The 24,690-nt window shown below is 37.5% G+C and overlaps 1 pseudogene; it reads right to left on the bottom strand.

The window, feature by feature from the left end:
• Positions 1-18,152: 18,152 nt before the first annotated feature.
• On the bottom strand, positions 18,153-19,248 carry LOC126599168 (cysteine-rich receptor-like protein kinase 10; annotated as a pseudogene).
• Between the last annotated feature and the right edge of the window lie 5,442 nt (positions 19,249-24,690).

Raw genomic sequence — 24,690 nt, forward strand, 5'->3', positions numbered from 1 at the left:
CTTATTTTTTATTTGTGACACATCATTTAGTTTGCAAATTTGATTTATAACTTTGGTCTTCGTAAAATTATCCATATATGTTTTCTCTGGTTAGGGTATCAATGTCACCATTTTTTCACATAAATTAAAAGGTGCATGTGTAATTTTGTTCTCTGCAAAATTTTATGCAAATATTATTGGTGTAGAATTTACTAATCAAAGTGGTCGGCATTGCCTTTTGTTGCAAAGTGACTTTTTTAGTGTTGTTTTCTTTCTTCATTTGAATGATTTTGATCCTTCTTGGGTTCTTTGTACACAATGCTTACTCGTTTGGTTTGCATGCGCGACATGAATAAACACAGGCATGCAGACTAATTGGTATTTCCACCAATACTGATATTGCACACATATAGTATATAAAAAGCTCATATACTGACATCTAGGGCCTAGACAAAACATGCATCGCTATCATATCAAACGGAAGGCATGAACACCTCTTTTTACTTCTTACACACCCTTCCAATTTTCAGCCGTCAAATCGGATAAATTGAAGAAGATAAAAAAACAGAAATTAACAAGAGGTGTGTGAGAAGTAAAAAGAATGTGTGAATAGCACACCCCGTACTTTAATTATCCAGGGTTGTGTACCTATCTAATTGATCTTATCACACATTAAACTACAGTAGATATCAACAGAAACATGTACAATAAACAAATTAACACCATCAAATCAAATTTTTAAAACTACTAAATGTTGATATCATTCATGCATATATATCATCCATCAGTTTCAATCAATGTTTAAAATTTCTTCAATACGGTTGATTTTAAATTCACCTCATATCGGAGAAACTCTTAAATTTAGGCTAAATTGACGAATATCGTCGATATTTCTGACACATCGGTTGAATATCGGAGAAACTCTTATATTTCGTCCAAACCATATTTAACAAGCCGTAAAGTTTCATTTTAAATTTCCATCATTTTTATCGAAAACAGCCGATATCGATATTCGATATATTTGTCGATATTTCCACAAATTTGCATCGATATTTCCATCAATGCTGATACTTTAAACATTGGCCAGTCAAATGAAATGATTTTAATAATTATATTGTAGTAAACGGAACTCAACTTGTTGGAGTAAAATTCGGTTCTCACAAGATTTTGTGGTCTCACAATCATTGTACGTTACTTGAGGATCAAGTTATAGTAGGGAATTAACTTGGACTTTACTGGTTGCAAAAGGAATGTAATATTAAGTTGTTATTCTTGCTAAAGGGGTTCCTAATCCTGATTGGTTAAGGAGATATAGACATATTCAGTTACCTATTAGGTCTCAATGATGGGCTAAGCCTATTAGGTTAACATGCCTATATAAGTGAAGGTCCCTGCGTTTGCTGATATATGCAATATTCACAAACTCCCCATACGGTTTGATTGCTAAGGATCAGTACAACGTAGAAGACTCTTTGCACACCAAGGTTTCGAGCATGGTGTCTCCAAGTTAGTTACTTACATGTGTTTTAATCTATATAGGCTAATAAGGCCATCTCCAACCGATGGCTGGCCAGAGGGCTCGTTTTAGCCCTCTGGCCCTCCAAGATTCTCCAAGATATTAATATTTTAATGAACAGTACATGGTCATATTTGCCTCCGTCTCCAACCGAGGGCCAGAGGGCCAGAGGGCTCGTTTTAGCCCTGTCACAAAAAACCGTCTCCAACCGAGGGCCAAAGGGCCATAGGGCCAAACATAATTTATTATTTAAAAACTACAATTTAAATTCAAATGTTTTTAAAAATGTTGTTTAAGTTTCATGTTGTTAAATGTTTTTTTATGTTGTATAATTTGTATGTTGGTTAATGTTATTTAATGTTATTTCATATTGTTTAATGTTGTTTCATGTTACTTAATTTAATTTAATGTTGTATAAATGGCCTAGGAAAAAAATAGAATTGAAAAAAATTATGAAACAAATTTTGTGAAATAGAAGTTATAGGAAATAAAATATGAATCAAATTTTGTAAAATAGAAGTTATAGGAAAAAAATAGAATTTAAAAAAAAATTGAAACAAATTTTGTAAAATAGAATTGAAAAAAAATATGAAACAAAATTTGATTAATATGAAAAGGAAAAAAAAAGGGAAAATAAAAAGTTTAAAAAAAAAAAAAAAAAAAGGCCTAATAATACAACGGCTACTAGCCGTTGTATTAAAAAACATTCAAACTATTAGTGTCGGTTATAACCGACACTAATAGTAGAACTATTAAAAAAAAAATAAAACCTGTTTAATGCTGTCGGTTTTAACCGATAGCAATAGAAAACATTAAAAAAAAAATAAGCCAGCCCGAGGCTGGCTGGCTGGCCGAAAGCAGCCAGCCCTCCAGCCCTCCAGCCCTCTCCGATCCCGTGGGGCCCTCCCAGATTCCAGAGCCCTCTGGCCTAGCCCTCGGTTGGAGACGGTTTTAGGGCTATTTTCGGCCCTCTGGCCCTCTGGACCCTTCGGTTGGAGATGGCCTAAAGTTTTACATGTGGTATCAGAGCGTAGCTTGTATGATTAAGACCTTAAAAGAAAATTAAATTAGAAACTCGGTAAAGTTCTTTTTTCTTGTCGATCATCATGTTATAGTTTATAGTTTTCTGGTTCAGTTTTTGCCTTCAAATAATTACACATGATGGCTGCTATGTTTTTCAATTATCTTGCATGCAAATTGGATGAAGGGTTTACATTATTATATTGTTGTGCATGGATGCCGTGTTAATTAACGTATTGCCAATATAAGGAATAATTAAAAGACATTGAAACTGGACATATATTTGCATGATGGGTTGTTTGCAGGTTCTAGTAAGACATGTCTGATATAAAGATTAGTAGTCCGACATGCATGAAGTAATATCTGATCAAGTTTTTAGGTATCGCTTGTTTGATATCGATTAAGCAAGTCGTAGCGGCTTAATTGATTTGAGTGGTCTCTAAATCCAAAGTCTTATTGATCAAATTGTGTTGTTTTAATTATAACGATTACAATAATCTTCTTGCTCGTAAGTGTGGATTATTTTAATTGGTTCAATTATACAATAGCATGGTATGGAATATGTACTGTAAGAATTTGTGGAAGGTTTTCTTCTTGCTCGTAAGTGTGGAAATTTTTTCATGAAAGTAATTCTTATAACTATGTATTTTAGTGCCACATACATATTAACTTTCTTGCATGTAGGTGTAAGTTAATTATGTTTTGAAGTTTATAGGGATTAAGTATGTATTGTTTGTTTAATCCTCAGCAGTCGAATTTCAATTCAATCCAAGCTTTAACCGGGACCAACTATAAAAAGTGGAAACAAGACATAGAGATTGTTCTAGGTCTCATGGACTTAGATGTTGCTTTGAGAGAGGAAGAACCATATGTTCCTGAAGAGGACGACTCGACTAAGATTAAAAACAAGTATGAGAAGTGGCATAAGGCAAATATGATGGCAATTCTCATTATGAAAAGGGCAATGTCAGACACTGTGAGAGGTGGTATTGCTGATACGGATAGTGCTAAGGAATTTTTGGCATAAATTGAAGCTAAGTTCAAGGAATCCGACAAAGCTGAAACCGGAAACCTCATGAACTCATTGATGACTACCAAGTTTGTCGATGGAAGTGTGAGGAAGCACATATTGGGGCTCATTGATATTGCTACTAAGTTGAATGCTTTGGATTTTGCAATTAGTGATCCATTCTTGGTTCATGTGGCTTTCAACTCTTTGCCTTCAGAGTACTCTCAACTGAAAATCACCTACAATGCTCAAAAGGAAAAGTGGGATCTCAATGAGCTTATAGCTATTTGTGTTCACGAAGAGCAGAACATAAGACAAAAGAAGAGCAAGGTCGCTAATTTAGTCCACACCCATGCTAACAATTCAGTAAAAGAAATTTCCAAAAACCCCTCCTACAAACCTAAAAGGTCTAACAACTTCAAGGCAGAAACCAAGCCAAATGGTTTGAAGTGTTTTTTCTGTAAGAAATTTGTTGGGCATTTGAAGAAGGATTGCCCAAAGTATAGGCGTTGGTTGGAGAAACAAAAGGTTAAAGGTAAGAACATTGTGTTTGTTTGCTTTGAAACTAGTTTGGTTGATGTTCTTTCTGATACATGGTGGCTTGATAGTGGTGCTTTTGTGCATATTACATATACCTTGCAGGGGTTCATAAGCAAGAGGGTGCTAAATAAGGATGAAGTAAGCGTGTTCGTAGGCAATGGAGAAAGAGTACCGGTGGAGTTCATTGGAGTAGTTCAACTTGTTTTGGATTCTGGTTTTATTTTAGATTTAGAAGATGTTATTTATGTACCTTCTATGAGAAGGAATTTGGTTTCCATTGGCAAACTCGTCAAGAATAAACTTTTTCCGAATTTTAATGAAGATGGCTTCAATATTAATCATAAGTTGAATTTTGTTGGAAGTGGTCTGTTTGTTGATGGTTTATTTAAGCTAAATTGCAAGGTTCCATTTGTCTCCATGAACACCGTAGGAATTAAGAGAAGGATTTCAACCAATGAAACTTTATCCAAGTTATGGCACAAACGGTTAGGACATATATCAAAGGAACGAATACAAACTTTAACAAAAACTGAAATTTTGCCACCACTTGATTATCAAGACATGGATGTTTGTGTTGAATGTATAAAAGGAAAAATGGTTAACACCAAAAAGAAGGGTGCAATTAGAAGCCAAAATATGCTGGAACTTATTTACACTGACATTTACGGTCCGTTTCCCACACTAACACATGATGGTTTTAAATATTTCATCACCTTCATTGATGACTATTCAAGGTATGGCTACATATATCTTTTGGCTGAAAATTTTGTTGTGTTTGAAGCTTTTAAAATATATAAAGCTAAAGTGGAAAACAAATTAGACTTAAGGATCAAAGTTGTTAGATCTAATAGAGGCGGGGAATACTATGGCAAATATGATGAAGCTGGCCGTCGTCCTGGACCTTTTACACAGTTTTTGGAAAAGAATGACATTGTAGCACAGTACACTAATCCTGGAACACCTGAACAGAACGGAGTTTCGGAAAGACGAAATAGAACTTTTAAAGATATGGTGAGGAGTATGATGTGCTGCACAAAGTTGCCAATGTTTTTGTGGGGTGAGGCTATAAAGACAACGAACTACATCTTAAATAGAGCTCCTAGCAAATCTGTTCCAAGCACTCCATATGAATTATGGTACAAGAAGAAACCGAGTGTATTTCATCTAAAAGTTTGGGGTTGCAAGGCAGAAGCAAGAGCTTATAATCCATTGGAGAAAAAGTTAGACCCAAGAACCATTATTTGTTTCTTCATTGGATATCCCAAAAGGAGCAAAGGTTATCAGTTTTATTGTCCAAATCACACCACAAGAATTATTGAAACTGGGAAAGCTAAGTTTATAGAAGAGTCGGTTGGTGATTTAGAGGTTGAAAGCTTCAGCTTTGAAGAGGAAAATAAATTATATAATGAACAAGGACCTGTTGTACAAGAAGATGTTATGGTTAACCCCACCATGGCAACAAGTGATGAAAGTCCACCTCTTAATGCTTACGTGGAAAGTGAGCAGCAAGAAATTGCACATGATCACCATGATATGCCAATCCAAGTGAGTGAGCCCATAGTCCCTGCTAATAATGTCGATGACCAAAACCAAGTCCTTTTAAGAAAATCCCAAAGAATTAGAAGGTATGCAATATCGGATGATTTTATTTATTATCTACTAGAATCTGAATTTAATTTGGGAGAGGTTGATGATCCAATTACATTCAAGGAGGCCATGACTAGTTCTCAAAATGAAGAGTGGTTGAAAGCCATGAAGTCTGAGCTTGAATCAATGCGTAAGAATAGAGTTTGGAAGTTAGTACAATTACCAAAGGGGTGCAAGGCTATAGGATATAAGTGAGTATTCAAAACCAAAAGAGATTTTGAGGGAGACATAGACCGATATAAGGCTAGATTAGTAGCCAAAGGGTTCACTCAAAAGGAAGGAATTGACTACAATGAGACATTTTCTCCCGTTTCTACCAAAGATTCATTTAGGGTCATAATGGCACTTGTAGCTCACTTCGACTTGTTTCTACACTAAATGGATGTAAAAACAGCATTCTTGAATGGTTATTTGGATGAAGAAATTTTCATGAAGCAACCGGAAGGGTTCATTCAAGAAGGGAGAGAGAATTTAGTGTGTAAGCTTAAGAAATCCATTTATGGTTTGAAACAAGCCTCAAGACAATGGTACTTGAAATTTGATCAAGTTATACAAGATTATGGTTTCATTAAGAACCCGTCCAATGAGTGCATATATCTAAAATTCAGTGGGAAGCATTTTGTAATCTTGGTCCTTTATGTAGATGATATCTTGCTAGCTAGCACAAATCTTACCCTACTCCATAAGACAAAGCTTATCTTGTCTAATAGATTTGAGATGAAGGACATGGGAGAGGTTTCTTACGTCTTGGGGATAGAAATTACCAGAGATAGGAAGAATAAAATACTTGGCTTATCTCAAAAGGCTTATGTTGAACGAGTTTTGAAAAGGTTTGAGATGCAGGATTGCAATGGTTGTGACATTCCCATGGCAAAGGCAGATAAGCTAAGTAAATCACAATGCCCTAAAACTGAAACTAAAAGGGCAGAGATGGATGGAAGACCTTATGCTTCTCGTATTGGTAGCCTCATGTACGCACAAGTGTGCACTAGACCCGACATCGCTCAAGCAATTCGTGTTTTGTCTAGATATCAGTCTAATCCAGGTTTTACTCATTGGATGGCTGCAAAGAGAGTCATGAGGTATTTGAAAAGGACTAAGACTTATACAGTTTGCTATAGAAGAACCAATAACCTCGAGTTGATTGGCTACTCGGATTCGGATTTTGCGGGGTGTGCAAATTCTCTCAAGTCTACTTCTAGCTACGTTTTCATGCTTGATTGAGGAGCAGTGTCTTGGAAAAGTGCAAAACAAGGGGAAGTTGCAACGTCTACAATGCAGGCTAAATATGTAGCTTGCTATGAAGCCACTTCACAAGCTGTGTGGTGAAGGAAATTTTGTGAAAAACATGTTCATTTGAGCAACATCTATAGCATGCAATTAACATCTTAAAGGCAGAATTATGCTTGTATGCACTTAAAAACAAAACATTACCCATGAAATTCAAAGCCTAGTAGATGGGTGAACCAAGACTCAACTCAAAACAAAGTGAGTTGAGAAATTTATACCTTTGTTGATTCCTCTTTGCATAAGCAAAGGATAATCATCCAAGAGATAGGGCCTTCATTCCTTGCTTCTTAGCTCCATGGATTTGGATGGAATAATTGGTTTCTCCAAGTTCTCAAAGTTGAGAACCTCTAAGTCTCCACACCAAGGAAGGATTGATGAAGAAATGAGTGACCTAGAGGAAGTAAGATTGCTAGCTATGTTCCTCTAGGGTGGCCGGGCTCTTAGAGAGCAAAGAGAGCTTTTGTTCTCATCTTTTCTCCCAAAAGAAACCCTAATGAAGAAATAGCTATAAAGTCATATTTATACCTACCTTCATTGGAGTGGCAAACTTGTAATAAGTCCAAAACCCACTCCATTCTCATTATGGCCGGCCATAGGGTTTCATTGGGCTTTTTGGGCCTTTGTGAATTATTAGTCATTAAGTTGTCATACAACTTAAGTCAATGGGCTTGACGTTCGAAGCCCATTGGGCCTTGAAGCCCAAAACTAACCTGTGGTCTTTTAACGAACTTTATTCGTTTGATTAATTAACATATTAATTTATCCTTGCCATAAATAATTAAACCATTTAATTATCATTACTCATCTCCTTTGTTTCTTCAATCTCTACCTTACACGGTGTACGATCCATTAGGTTTCTTTTAGCGAGGTAGTGGGCGATTAGAACTCTTTCAAATCGATTGTGAATTGAAACTTACTTTCAATTCTCCCTTTGGTGATTATACACGTTTAGGGCTTCCACAAACCATGAGTGACACCTAGCAGTATGTCATGGTTACCCAAGCTAATCAGAAGAGGTGGAGAACCTATTCAGTTTAGGATTACAATGCAATACGGTCTTTCTCTAATACAACACTCTTGACCACATTGTTTGGTTTGATAGTTTATTCATGTCTACTATCCAATGTGATTCATTTACTTATATGATTACCTTGAATGTGATTTGGAACAACTTCCTAAATCTCATTCATACTCTGGCCAGAGATTCTTAATCATATCATAGAGTATTCTCCCTCAAACGGTTTGAAGGTTAGAGATCCCTTGTTGCGCATTCACTTGCCTCCATGGCTAAGTGGCTTAACCCCAACTATGCCGTGGACACCCTCTGATGGAGTGACTTTGACATAGTCAAAGATCAAGGACCTAACCACAAGACAACTATGATGCCTCAGGTCAAATGACTACTTTGCATTATCCTAACCATGAGTTCTCATGTGACATGAGTATGAGAACTCTTCGTTGATCGTGTTCAGTGAACTCATTCTTTATTGAGCACCTACATGCTTGTCTTGGTGTCAATCACACCAATGACTCGAGACCTGTCACTCTCCCTGAGAGAAGACACAGCACGTACTGATCTTAACGGACTGTCAATGCCCAATTGGCAATCCTATGATCAGGAACGTTTAGGATATGTATACGAAAGAGAATGGTCTCATGAATCTAACTTGTTTAAATTACATTCTCCTAATTACATATTCCTTGGACTTATCGTTTAAGCATATAACATTTATATGAGACGGCTTAAAACAATAATCTTTGCCCTTGATATTAAACTAGATTAGTTTAACACGTGAAATGTCCGTAAAGTATCATCATATGATTGGTTTTAGGGCACATTTCCAACATGTGGTTGAAGAACTTTATATCTAGCATGAATGTTGTTGAATCGATTGCTAGGCCAATTCAGTTATGGTGCAATAACAAAGCTGTTGTTTTCCATGCTCGGAACAACAAAAGGTCTAATGGAACTAGAAATTTGGATCTCAAGTATAAGATGATTCGCAAGGAAGTCAAGAAGCAGCAAATTAAAATTGATTACAGTGATACTAAGTCAATGTTGGCGAATCCACTCAATAAAGCTCTTCCTAATGCAGCGTTCCATGTGCATGTGAAAAACGTGGGCTTAGTTTTCGATTTTAGGCACTGAATTAGTGGGAGATTCATGTTTTAGTTAGTTCCCTTGCATTGATTCTGGAGTTAAGTCACTAAGACTATTAGTTTTTGGTTGGTTCGTGAGTTTGGATTATAAAGTTTGAAGCATTTTCAGTTATTTTTATTATGAACTTGTTGATTGTTTTATATATTTGTGTGGCTGTTTGAATGCAGTTATTAAGTAAAAAGTAAAGTTAATGCTTTAAAGTCACAATCATTTACAAGATGATATGAAGAATGTGTTCAGATAGTGTTTTCATTAAGAGTAGAAAACTAAGGTGTTCTGATACAGTTCATCATGCTAGCACTGACTGGGTTTTGGACATAAGGTTTCAGTCGTTATTCTTCATTCTTTTAATAGTTTTGGAGGGCTTCATTTGAAGCATTAAGCAGACTTATATGGTCTGATCAAGGAGGACCTTAGAAATTAAAATATCAATATATTACATCAAGTTTGATATTTATATTTCGATTTTCTTACTTATTGATGTTTCATGTGATTAACCATGCTCACATTTGTGATTATGAAGACTACAGACGTTGCCCTTGTCCAATAGACTTGTTAGTTCTATGTGATTGTGCTAATTGACAGAAGCTATAAGGAACTTTGAGTTTAAGTGATTTCCATGGCCACTAAAGTAATCCTGATTTGGTTTCTCTTAAGTTAAGTTTCATACAATGCTTGTTTCGACCAAGTGGGAGAATGTTGGAGTAAAATCCGGTTCTCACAAGATTTTGTGGTCTCACAATCATTGTACGTTACTTGAGGATCAAGTTATAGGATTAGGGAATTAACTTGGACTTTACCGGTTGCAAAAGGAATATAATATTAAGTTGTTATTCTTGCTAAAGGGGTTCCTAATCCTGATTGGTTAAGGAGATATAGACATATTCAATTACCTATTAGGTCTCAATGATGGGCTCAGCCTATTAGGTTAACATGCCTATATAAGTGAAGGTCCCTGCGTTTGCTGATATACGCAATATTCACAAACTCCCCATACGGTTTGATTGCTAAGGATCAGTACAACGTAGAAGACTCTTTGCACACCAAGGTTTCGAGCATGGCGTCTCTAGGTTAGTTACTTACATGTGTTTTAATCTATATTGACTAATAAAATTTTACACAACTATCGCAATGATTCTAGTTCTCATTCTAGTGCTAGCCGGAAGAGAACATAATGATTCTAGTTCTCATTCTAGTACTAGCCGGAAGAGATTGTGATTGAAAAGGATTGTTTGATCTCTATTGGAGATATATGCCTCAAAGAGGTGTAAAGACTGCTATGCACTTTTAGGGTAGGTGACCTTCCTAAGGGATCCTCTCCCTCCACATTTGGGTCGTAGGGCCACTGCCCTCCCACATCATGGTTTTGTTCCAACACCACCACACTGTGACCTTCTTTCCTCAGCTCCCTTGCATCTACAAGCCCCGAGGGTCCAGCTCCAATCACACATACATTTTTGGATTGGTAAGTTTCAGAAACTATGGTTGATCTAGGGTTTAGGGTTGTGGATTTTAATTTTAATTTTCTGGGTGTGGGGAATTTGTTGTTGTTGAATGGGGTTTTATAGTTGAATTTTCTTCACGCAAACAGATGGAAAAACGATGATGATAATATGTTGTTAGGAGATAGACATAGCCTGATGGAGATGGTGTGCTAGCTGGGAGACTACACGTGACAGATTAAACTCAATGCCTAAGCTTTGTCTACTTTTAACTAAAAAGTTTACTTGCATGAAAATTTTCAATCTCAACTTTTGTTATTTGTGATCCTTTATCATCATCATATCCCAAGCAAAGTGGTCTCCAGCCTATCAAAGGACTTCGGGATATATACAGGCTCATGCATGCAAGTTCAATTCAGTCCTTATAACTTTGCATGAAAAGAAAAGTACAATAAATTTACGGATTTTATGAATGTACGTATCAGTCTCTTAACACGCGTTCTTTCTACACCTCAAGTGAATATATTTGATTTATATAATGTTTGAATGAAAAATACTACGTGGACTATCTCAAAAGTAGGAGCTCTCCATAAATTCTTTGTCATCTCATATTTTTTGTATAATGTTTTATAAGATTGTCTCTTTAGCATTTATCATGTTTGAATACATACCAACATATCACATGCTGGCCCCTTCATCCAGCATCAGCACAATAATGCTCAACATTCCTCTTTTTTAATTTTAAATTAGCCTTTTCACGCACGTTCTTGCGCATCGAGAAGCATTTTATGAAAATATCTTTGCATAATTGATTTCAATAATGTTTGATACCAACGTAACGAGATGACCCTTCATCCAACACAGCATTACAGACTCAATGGGCCATCAACTTATAATGGAGTTTGGATTTTCTGTTTATACATATTTTGTCTGGTTAATTATGGTAAGTGTCACCATTTTTTTTTTTACAGAAATTAAAGGGTGCATGTATGTGTAATTAGCAACATGTAAAGTGTAGGGTTGGCAAGCAGAACAAAAGCAGTCTATTCACAGTCCCCACAACAGAAAGAATGCCCCATCCTGAAGCCAAGAAAACATCAACAATTACGAAACAGCGAACATGTTTATTCAACACAATTTCCTTTTCCAGTTTGACTTGCAACTGTGGTGATCATGAGGTGAAGTGGTCATATTCCACACACACTCCCAACCCCATCCCTCTCTCCTCTCTCTCCCAAATTTCTTTTGCTTCTATATATTAACAAGGAGATCTGACCTACACACAAGAGAAGAGATCTGACTACCTTTGGCCCTTGGTGGACTCGCCACATGATATGAAGAATACCAAAGAAGCTTTTTCCCACATAAATTGATTGTAGGGCTGGTTCGGTATGGGATACCGAACCGAAACTAGTATCCGGGATCTCAAACGAAATTTTTCGGGACGGAACTTTGAAAACGAATCCCAAACGAAATTTTTGGGAATCTCAAAGTATTTTCGAGACAAATCGGGAATCCCAAATTGAAGGAATGCCTGTTATGTACCGGAAGAAGAAAAAGAAGAAACAAAGCAGAAGAGCAAAAAGAAGAAACAAAAACATACAACGAAACAAGTACAAAATGTGCAGAGCTGATTAGGGCATTGTTCGTGGCAATTTAATATGTTAACCCTAAACCCATCTACGAAAACAAGGTTTCTCCAAACAAACTAAACGAGAAGAGCAACAGGGCTCAATTTGTGATAGCAGGATGGCACAAGCGACACGGACAAAATGATCCTAAAAGGTCTTCGCAAACATTTCGCATACCTCAATCCGGAAAAGAGAAAAACATCTCGAGACAGAGCGGAGCCATTTGTGTGTGAAAAAACTTATAACCATGTGTTAAAAGGATTCTTTTCGCAAATGCTTTTACATCTGTGACAACTGCAAATGCAAACCTTTTGAAGCTGAAGCAACAAAGTGGTAAGTTAAGAGCAACATCAACTGCTAATTCAAATAAACAGAACTATGGTACAGGCAGTATTACAGAATACAAAGGGATATCGAGGGAGAGAGCGGTGGCCGTGGCTCTGTATGGTGAAGGAAGGCTCCAGCCGCTCCACAGTGAGGGATGAGAAATCGAGAGAGAGATATCAGATCAGAGAGAAATCGGCGAGGATGATTGGATGAGAGAGCAGGCTGAGCGGTGAGGTGAGGTCGAGAGAGAGTGAGTGACTGAGTGAGGGTTTTATTTGGATTCAACTGTTGAGATTAAATCTCAACCAAATCCGACGGTTGTTACAATTTCAAATATATATTTAAAATTAAATAATATATATTTTTTATTTCGGTTCGGTTTGGGATTACCGAACGAATGAAAATGTGAGACCGATTCTCGTACCGAAATTTTGGGATTGGTTCGGAATTGGGTACAAAAAATTTCGGAATTTTCGATTTGAGATTTTTTCGGTTCGGTTTTGGATTTTCGGTATTTTTTTCCACCCCACAACTGGCTGTTTAATCCATTAACATTAATGCTCTAAAGAAAAAAATATAGCACTAATTATATATATATATTATTTAGTACTTGTCATAGGGTTATTGGCTATCTCATCAACGTAATTTACCTTGCAAGTTTTCCATCTGCTCATGCAACAACATTTGCATGGCATGATTATAAACCTCTGAATTATAATAAAATGACAAAGTAGGTCAACCATTTACTTGCCGGATCTCTATTCTTTTAAAAAGATAGGAATTAGTTGTGAGACTCACACTACATCGAAATTCAACGATCCAAACCGTCCATTTTTCAAGTTGCACCTCTTAGATTATCCTTGCAAAATATTAGATAAACTGGAACTATTTGAGGCATCTAATTGAGTTCAAAGAATTGACAAACACCATATTCTAAAAATGTCACAGCCCGTCCCGAGATTTTCATATCGAGAGTATGAAATGACGGAAATACCCTTGACGTTGCTAAGGTGTGTGTGTGATATGTTTTAGATATTCATATTTTTCCTAACCTACTGGATATATTAATTAAGTTGGATAGAATTTTCAAAGGTTGGATTGTTTGTTTGGTTAGGGATGTAAACGGATGGTGTGGATTTGATCTTAGACCACACATACACCTCCCTGTTATTCCTCCCTTCCCCGTGTCTCTCTCTCTCTCCTTGTCCCGACTCCCTCTCTCTCTTCACACCCAAACGTACGGACACACCCAAACACCTTCCAAACTCGACGGATCGAGGCATCCAAGGTATGCATCTTCATCCTTTTGACGTTCTGAGTTGAATGGTACTAGTTTTAGGAAGTGAAACCCTCGAAATCACGTGAAACCCGAACCTCCATTTTTGGGTTACTATTCATGCACTCGTAATATGTCGTGTTTCAGGGAATTCTAAGCTTATAGTGAGCTTAGTGAGGTCCCAAGGAAGCTCAGAGTGCTTCGTTGGAAGGATTTGGACGTCGGGATCACGTGGTTCATCTTTGGCCAAATTTCTTGGAATTGTTCTGGTGAGATTTCTTGATTTTTAGAGCCTTAAACTAGTCTATTGTGATTCTACATGTTTGGGGCTTCAATTTGATATAAAATACGAAGAAAATGGGTGAAAAACGAAGAAAAACGAAGAGTTTTAAAACTCGCCGGAAACCGGCCACCGGAAAAACCAGTCCGGCGAGCCAAGGAGGAAGAAGATGCGCGTGAGGGGCGCGTAGGCCCGTGCCACCCACGGCGCGTGGGGGCGCATGAGACCTCCAAAAAAATTTCTAAAAATTGTGCAACGTCCGTGACGTCGAGTAGGTCGATGTGGTATATTCATATACCCAAATTGAGCATCGTATGAGAAGTTATTTCGAAATATTGGTGATATGTTTAAAATTAACGTTTTTATAGTTGTTTCGCATATAGGTGACACCTATCCCGAGGACGAGCGCATCCAAGGACGTCACGGGGGTTACGACCCATCAACTTATCAGTGAGTGGGCAGTTTTGTTTTCGTATTACCTATATACTACTGTTTTTCCCAGAAAATGCGTTTATATGAAAATATATTTTAAAATGCCATGCATGCAATCGATGAGATATTTGAATTGATAATTGATGCATATATATATGAATTGGCGCAGTGGACGCACAGGTGAGTTTTATTATTATGCAGATGATTTATTTTATATGAATTGCATTGAAAAGCTCATAACCTGCCCCTAGGTGTTAGTGCTTATATTAGTATTCACCACACCGCACGCTCGCCTTGGATCCAAGTAGGTGGATGTCGTACAGACCATGTGAGGGTTCCGACATGCCAGTTGTACAGACCATTAGAGGGGTTCCGACTGGTGGGTGACCTTAGATATGCGCGCTGATGATTGATGTGAGAAGCACTAGAGCGTATTATTACACCTGTCATCGTACAGACTACCTTATGTAGTTCCGAGTGACGTGCAGAGTTAGACCGTACAGGTCACCGAGGTGACTCCGGTTAGATTGGATGTTGAGCTTTAGAATCAGCCGTACAGGACCATTGTAGGGTCTCCGATTAACTTATCATTTCACCTGACTGAGATCTATGTATTCCGATTATATTTTGGGCATGGCATATCATTTCTGAGATGTTATGATGATGGATATGTGCTGAGTTATGATGTTGCGTATATATATATGTGTATATACTGTTTTCTGGGAAAGTATACAGGTTTTACGGTGAGGGGTTAGAAATGATTTTAATGAAATGTTTTGGAAAATCTTTGGTTTTACTGACCCACTCATTTTGTTTTGCGCCCCTCCAGGTTCTAATTAGCGGTTTGGTGGCTCAAGAGGTCTATTTCTGGCATTCTGACAGACACTTGACATGTAGGACTCACCCGAGGGTGATGTACTTTTGTTTTAGTCCTACTTGACTGCACCTAAACCTATGCTCTGAATTCATGTGGTTACTTTATAACTCATCTTGTTATTCTATTAGGTTGTTCAGCTAGAGTTGGTTTGAATTCTTTCTTATGAACGTTATTGTTTTGCTTCTGTTTCGCACTTATGGTTACGTCACGCTCACGTGACGGCCAGCACGCCTGGATCCTCTGGATCGGGGTGTGTCAAAAAAACACTAAAGTTTCATCGAGACAATTAAATAGGCAAATTGTTAGGATTGACACAACTACATCAAACTTTAATGATCTGAACAGTCTATTTTTAAGTTGCACCTCATAGATCATCCTTGCAAAATATTAGATAAATTGAAAATATTTGATGTATCTAATTGAGTTCAAAGAAATTGACAAACACTATGTTCTTCATTGAGACAATTAAATAAGTAAATCGTTCAGATTGAAATAAATTTTTACAAAAATGATCTATGAATCCAGACTTATAAAATGGACAATTCGAATCTTTGGAATTCGATTTGAAATGAACCTCACAAACTAATCCCTATTTTTATATCATTCCCTTAAAAAGGGACTGCATAAGTTATTATTCATCATTTTATTGGTGTGTAATCTAAGTATGCAGGTACAAAAAGAAAAATTAATTGTTTTTGTCCCCTAGCTAAACTTGACCCTGTGAAGGCCAAAAAAATGGTTTGGGATCAACTCCAGTGACCCCTTTGATTGTCTAGTTGGTGAGGCTTTGGTGCCCACCATCTTTTGACGAAATGACTGAATGAATTGCCTGAAGTTGATGTTTCTGCATACTGGACGCACGAGCTTTCCTTTTAAAACGACATAATTTTGAACCTGGTCTTTAGTTCTCGTTATCTTTTACAAATGTTTTAAAAGAAAAAAAAATAACAATAAACCTCCTTACATCCACACCCAACCCCGATTACTTCCCCCCAAAGCCGCCACCACATGCGGCCATTTTGCCACCGAGCCACTACTCTTTCCTCTCTCATATTTTTGTCCCTAAAATTTCAAGTAACTTTTAAATTATTATCCCAAATTTATGGTTTATGAAATTGAATATTGAGGTTTAAAAAAAAATTAAACATTTTTACCATCTCATTGATTATAAATTCTGAATCCGCGCCGCTGCTCATATACATATATATATAATTCTAATCCATAGATTGCAAAGCAGTAGGTTGATAAACATATATTACAATAGATCCTAACACTTTATTTATGCACACTATCCAGGGTATACTTCAATGATAGATCCTTCATCAACGAACGGAGATGACTTGCCGATGGATTGATCGGATTCTAGCGTTGTCTTTGACGTGTTCCCTACTGCTCTGCTTCGGAGGAAAAATGCTGGTTGTTTAGGTAATGGCAGATTGACAGAGTAGCTTAAGAATAATAAGGGTGAAATGCCAACTTAGTCACTGAACTATCACCTCAACGAAAATTAGGTCTCTGAATTACTTTTTGGTAAAATAAGTCCCTAAATTCATTACGAATTGCTAATTGCATCCTTACTATTATATTCAAAGCTATTTTATCCAATTTTTCGTCAACTTAAGTCACTTGAGACACTTTGAAGTGTAATACCGTCCTTTTTTCGCCTACAAGTCCTTAACATTTCATATAGGTTACAAATCTAACGTATAATTTATCCTCAAAAGTTAACTTCATACACTAATTCTTTATGAACAATTACCAATCAAATTAGGTCCCTGAATTACTTTTTGGTAAAATAAGTCCCTAAATTCATTACGAATTGCTAATTGCATCCCTACTATTATATTCAAAGCTATTTTATCCAATTTTTCATCAACTTAAGTCACTTGAGACACTTTGAAGTGTAATACCGTCATTTTTTCGCTTATAAGTCCTTAACATTTCATATAGGTTACAAATCTAACATATAATTTATCCTCAAAAGTTAACTCCATACACTATTTCTTTATGAACAATTACCAACCAACCCTACAATGTGTATCACATATAAGTAATGTGGCTTAAATTGATGGAAAATTGAAAATAGTAGCTTCAAATATAATATTGTAATTGGCAGATTTTTTTAATTCAATGACTGATTTTTCTGAAGAAAAAAAATAGTTCAGTGACCTAATTTTCACTCAGATGATAATTCAGAAACTAAATTTACAGAAAAGTAACACAATCTTCGTTTTCTGCTCTATGTAAGTCTATACTTGGTAAATAATACATGGAAAAAAATAGAATGTACAATTTGAGGAAGATGCTGGAAAATGATCGTTACGATAGTAAGTATCAAAATGTTTAATTCGGTTATTACCGATTAAAGGACTCACTAAACCATATCAATCATGTTATGTGAAAAATCAAGATATTGGAGAAACTCAGGATACAGATTACATTTACATCTTTGATGTCTTCAATCCTAACAATGGTCAATCATCGTTGGAAACCAAATTCAAGTTTCATGTTTTCTAACAAATAAATATAAACAGATGTAGAGTCCGAGCACTAGTAGAATTTTATGCGATTCACATCATATAAACAAACAGAAATTGCGCCTAAAACTTGTATGTGCAGAACGTTCATCCTTTTAAGGACGGATGATACCATATCGGTAGATTTTGTTATTGTCTAGAGACGATTGTATATATAAGCGGATATTACAATACGTAGCAGTAACAGCTTATCTATTCACCCTATCTGCTGCTGCTTGATTGTACTTCTTTCTTGCTCTCCTGGTTATGCAGCAGTAACCAACAACAATGAGTAGCACAGATACAGATATTGGTACAACAACGGCAACAACTGTAACAGTTGGGATATTTTTTCCTGTAAAATAAACAAAAAAAAATTCCAATAAACTAATCTCATAATACCAGAAATGACTTGATTGGGGCTTCTAAAAAGTTTTAAAATGTTTGTTCGCTTTACCTTTAGGCGGAGGAGGAGGAGCCCCTGGTGCAGGTTCAGGGGCTGTGGCGTTCTGGGCGTAGAAGGGGTAGGTTGCATACCTAACGTTACAACTCGGATGCAGAAGTCGTACCTCTTGCTTTCCGCTACAACAATTCGGCCATTCCGCTATGACAAACCTTAAGCACCGGTCGCAAGCAGTCGCGGACAGGTCCGGTGTGCACTGTCCAAGGCTGTACAGGTGAATCAGATCACTGACGTTCTCTTCTTTTGTAGCGAACTTGTCGGCGTCGTTGGCAGCCTCGGTAGCCACCTCTCGTTCATACTCGCCTCCACCACCTGGTTGAACCGAGTCTGATCGGTGGCGTTATCCATGTACCACATGTACAGGGCGGGGGTCAACTCGGGGGGGTGGAGAAGAATGACTCGTTGGAATAGCGTAGCATGCAGTCATCGTACCAGATCACCACCTGTTTTTTTAAGGAGCAGAGTTGTGGGGCCTCGGTGATTGCGGTGGCGACACAGGTTTCGCAAGCGTCGGTGCCCACGACGTCGCCGCGGCAGAGGAAAAGGCCGTAGACGGCGTTGTTCGTGGTTTGGACTGTGGCGTTGTAGAAACCGGTGGAGTGGTTAGCGTTGGAGGAGAGGGTGGAGAGGAGGCGGTTGAGGTTGGACTGGAAGGTGGAGTTTGGGGTGAAGGTGGTGGTGTTTGGGCAGAGTTTGGGGGGACTCGGGTAATCAGCTGCCGTACTGGTCGGAAAGCTGAGCAAAGTAAAAACGGAAATAATCAAAAGAAGGGTAGTAATGTTTTTCATTTTTTGATGATTGATCATAAAATCATAGGTTGTATCAACAAAAGCAATGCAGGAGTGGAAGAGTTCCTCTCATTAAATAGACCTGTGTAAACGGGCTGGGTTTACTGAGTTTGGAATGGGTTGAATTTGACCCGTTAATTTAACAAGTCACTCAAATTCAACTCATTAATCTAATAAGTCAACCGTTTCACTTGTTAACACCCATTAACAATTTTTTTATTTTTTATTTTTTTGCAAAAATAAGAGAATGCATATTCCTTTCACATTGAAAAATTTCCCATCTGCAAGGTATGTAAGGTATATTATTATTTAATTATTAAATCATTATAATACATATGTGTACGGTATGTACTATCAATCATCTAAAGGTGATAAATAGGATGGTGAGCATACATCACACTAAATGGTAGTGAGCAAAAATGTTTCCAAAAAACAAAGGTAGGAAGACCAAAATTTTAAAATAAAATATATAGTTGTTGATAATTAAACTATGTTGGTTAACGCGCTTATTTTTTATTGGTGATATTTTTTTAACTTAAAATTTTAATTTCCCTAATATTTTGATTAATCCCACCTTGTACGTACCTTGTGCACATAAGAAAGGTTTAGGTCAGCTTATATACCTTTAACCCGTGTTTGACGGTTGCTTCGTTGTCGCCCTTCTTCTTTGTTTGGTTTTTCAAAGGGAGATGGATTGTCTGCCCTCTCCTTCCCATACCCTCTTCATGTCCTTATGTTTTGTGCGGTCACGGTTAAGCCACGTCAACATTTGCTTTTTGTCTTATTATTTTTATAAAAAAATTAATATAAAATGTTGACGTGGCTTAACCGTGATCGCACAAAACAGAAAATTATGAGAATGATATGGGAATGGGAGGGCAGATAATCCATCTCCTTTTCAAAGTGATCTGCTCATGATTGAAATGTAGTCATGAATTGACAGGAATGTTTGAACCGGCAGACAAGTTTTGTCCTTAAGAAGGTTTGAGTTGACTGGAAATTTTAGCCAAACTCTTCTTGCCTTTTTTTCCTTCGTCAAATATTCAACATCTTTGATTTTTTTTTTCTTCATTCTTTTTACAAGGCTACTCTTAAACTTGAACTTGAGTATAAGGGGCCGAAAATGTCTTAATCAACTAACCTAATCAACTTTTGCTATTGGACATGTTCAATTAATGCTTTCGAAACTTCTTTAGTCTTCAGAATGATTAATTACACTAACACCCCTTGAGGTTTATCGTTTTTTCACAAAACCCCCTCAGGTTTGAAACATTACACTCACACTCTTTGACTTTTTAATTCACTTTCACATCCACCCCTTAAGGACAAAATTACCCTTGTAGTTAATTAGTTAAAAATAAATTTTTTTAATAAATAAATGGAAAAACAAAATCAAAATGAACAAATTATATTAACACAATAAAAAATAAAATGAAACCCTAGATGCATGTCTTATATCATTGGATCCTTCATCCTTGCCAATTTCTTAGCTGGCACCCTAAATGCATATATATCGTATCTCTTCTTCCCTTGCAATTGCTTAGCAAGCATACCCCATCGGTAGGGCCCACCCTGCCCCGCCCAGCCATTCGGCCACGTTCTCTTTCTCAAGTGGGGTATGCATCTCTTCTTCCCTTGCAATTGCTTAGCAAGCATACCCTACCGGTGGGGCCCACCCCGCCCCGGGGCCACCTTCTCTCTCTCAAGTGGGGTATGCTTGCTAAGCAATTGCAAGGGAATAATAGAAGAAGAAGAAGTAAGCAATTGCAAAGGAAGAATATAAGAAGAAGAAGCTGGGGGCCACCCCGCCCCGCGACCATGTTCTCTCTTTCAAGTGGGGTATGCTTGCTAAGCAATTGCAATGGAAGAACAGAAGAATAAGAAGTAAGCAATTGCAAGGGAAGAACAGAAAAAGAAGAAGAAGTCCGGGCCCACCCCGCCCCGCGGCCACGTTCTCTCTCTCAAGTGGGGTATGCTTGCTAAGCAATTGCAATGGAAGAACGGAAGAAGAAGAAGAAGTAAGCAATTGCAAGGGAAGAACAGAAGAAGATGGGCCCTGCCCCGCGGCCACGTTCTCTCTCTCAAGTGGGGTATGCTCGCTAAGCAATTGCAAGGGAAGAACAGAAGAAGAAGAAGAAGAAGAAGAAGTCAGGGCCCACCCCGCCCTGCGACCACGTTCTCTCTCTCAAGTGGGGTATGCTTGCTAAGCAAGTGCAAGGGAAGAAGAAGTAAGCAATTGCAAGGGAAAAACAAAAGAAGAAGAAGAAGAAGAAGAAGAAGAAGAAGAAGAAGAAGAAGAAGAAGAAGAAGAAGAAGGGGGACACGGGTGGACTGGTGGGTCCCCCATTTTTTTTTTTAGAATTAAAAAACTTAATTAATTTTTTAATATTTAATTAATTTTTTTAATAAAGAGTGGGTCCCGCTCAAGGACCAAAATATCGAAAATATCGACGAAATATCGCCGATATTTTCGTTTTTTTGAGTTACCGATATTTTAATGGGTATCCAATGAGTTTTCGTCAAAATATCTTGCCATTAAACCCTTATTTCTTCCTATTATGGCCGGATCCTATTCTCCAAATAGGGCCGGCCACACCCTTATAAATAGTCTCATATTCCTTCTAAGAAGTTAAGTTTATTCTCTCCCAAAAATTTCCAAACACATTTTCTCTCAAATTCTAACTTTGGCATCAGAGATTCTTCCGCCAAAACCCCTTTCCATTCATCGTGGGCGGGCTTTTGGCCTTAATCTTAGGTGTTATTATTTTGCAGGTGCATTTTCGTCAAAGAAGAAGACGATGTAAATTTGCATCCACACTAGGTAATGTAAACTTCATGATTAACATGAAATTGTAATGTATTATAGTGAGAGTATGGTTAGTCGAATGTGATTAGGTCTATTATACTGTTAGAACTTAGGCTTTAATTTTCTAAGAGATAAGGCATTGCCGACATCAAGTCGGAGTGAGGGTTACTACAAGCAATGCAAGGTTGCTGGCGTGAAAATTGGGGGGAGGGGGAAAGGTAAGAGTGGGGCGTCGGGGTAGGTAAAGACTTGCTGGATACTAGTTTCTCTAATTTTGTTTTTAATTTTTAATTTTTTGTTTTATTAAAAATCAGCATTGGGTACATGTAAGAAATAAGCGAAGAGACATCAAAAACATCAAATTGGGGACATCAAACCCTAAGTCACGTCTCACCTATTTTAAAATTAGTTTGACAACAGCCATTAAATACTACGGTCTAGTGATATTCCTCTACGGACCAGATTAAACATTTGGTGTTTGAGAGATACTAAGTGGTACGGTCTGGATCAATCGAGCTTCCTCCGCCAAAAAAATACTATCTACCACTTCCATGTTCCATGCAATCCCTCCCTCTACCGAGGTCAACTTCTTCACCGTAGTGGACTGATCCATTCCCATTGGTATAGGGCTAAGAACTTTGAAGAAATTTTCCCTTGGCAACCAACTAGAACCCCAAATTTTAATAGAAGCACCATCCCCCACTCTCCAACGAGCTCCAGCCCTAATTACTTTGCAGGCTTTCGCTATACTTCTCCAACCATAAGATGAATTTGTCTTCACCGATGCCGAAAGAAAATCAGTTTGTGGAATGGATCAGTTTGTCTTCTTTAATACAGGCGAAAAGTTTTTTTTTTCTTTTCAAAGCATAGTAATCAGTGCCTATTTAATGAACTTTTCAAACGGCAAGGATACATCCACATATTTTACAAAATTATAATCTTTGCCCCTTTAAATACCATATCCTTTTTACTCATTTAAGATATTCACAACAATTTATATAAAAGTTTACCAAACACTCAAACACTGTTTTTTTTTTTTTTTGTTAAAAGCACTTTTACAAAAAAAAAAATTAAATAAATAAAGTTTACCAAACACTCAAATTTATTTTACAACTCTTTATTATCATAGCACAGCAGAAGCAGTTTTTCAAAAAAAAAAAAAACACAGTAATACCAAACAAGCCCTAAACCACTTTGTTTTCAAGTGGAGGTGGTTTTCACTCACTAAAAATTTGATAACTCAATATTTTGGGTGCCCCTCCACATATCCGAATTACATATATAAGTTTAATGAAGAGATGTGAGGTAAAGCTGGACTATGATTTGGTAACTTGGTAGTGTGTGAATCCATCGTCGGAAAATTAAGAAACTTTTCGTGTTATATATAATTAGCCTTCACACGCTCTGCAGAAGACCTTTTTTTAATCACGGCGTGCTACGCACGACTTACACTTTTTAAATGCATTTATATTCGTAAATTGACAAAAGGAAAGTCAAATATTTGAAGTAAATAAATAATCTTAGATCATGCTAGAAGAAACCTCGCATAAACCAATTAAAGCGGCTAAATTCACAAAATAAAATCGGTTTCTATAGACGAAGGGGGTACATTACGCAGTATGCCCTATGGACGGCTGCCTTAGAACCCTAAAACTGCTATCGAGTGCACTAAGGTAGTGTAACAGCCCAAAAATTAACTTTGTAACGGCCCAAAAATTACTTCAGAAGATATTCACCAAATTCATTTTCTTCGACAATTTTCAATAAAAGGTTAGTCTCAGTTATTTTATGGTTGCATCTAACGTTCTCGTTAGACTGCCTACGTACCATACGAAGGGATCAAGCCAATCGTAGTTAACAATCCATTTTTGATCCATTTTCTAAATCATTCAAGTGACTAACAATCACTAAACTAGGTTCAAACAAATGAATCACACCAAATGGATAACAAATATGGATTCAAAAAATCGAAATTAGCTTAAAAAGACAGCATCGGCTCTCTGGCCGTGCGTCACCGCAGCTAGCGATTTCCGGCGAACGGAAATCCAGTTTTCCGATGAATTCCAAAAATTACCAAATTTTATAGGGTTGTAAAACACAACAATGGGAAGAACTTTTATACCTGGGCCGAAGTTCAATTCGGCCGTGAAACACCTGAAAATTGACTCGATCTACAGGAAACCCTTGAAATGGGTGTTCTTAATTTGACTCCAAAACAGCTCTGTCGCCCCAACCAATGCCTGGGCTTTGTTCCTGGGGTTGAGGAGAGTTTATTGGTGGTGGAGATCGATGTGATTGCATTCGAAAATGTCCCATCACCGGCGTGGTCCCTCACACCGACCGATGCTATTCTGAGACCAATTTCTTCAGATTTGGGGTGGAAATGGTAAAGAGAGGGGGTCGTGGTGTACTTCCCATGTGGTGGCTCGACTAAATCGCCGGAATTTGGCAAGAGGAACCAACGGTTCCATTGTTTCAGACCGGATCGAGTCGCAAGGGGAAATGGGAGGAATTATCCAGTGTCTTCCCCCTCTTTCATTGCCCCTCCTTTCTTTCTTTCCATATTGGTCAGCCTAAACCCTCATTTTCCTCATTTCCTCCTTCTCCGATTGGTCTTATCCCCCTCCTACCAAACTAAACCACATCCACCACATGGTTTTTCTACACCAAGACAAAGCTGCAGCAAATCT

The sequence above is a fragment of the Malus sylvestris genome, chromosome 14 (genome assembly GCF_916048215.2).
Source record: "Malus sylvestris chromosome 14, drMalSylv7.2, whole genome shotgun sequence".
Lineage (NCBI taxonomy): Eukaryota > Viridiplantae > Streptophyta > Magnoliopsida > Rosales > Rosaceae > Malus > Malus sylvestris.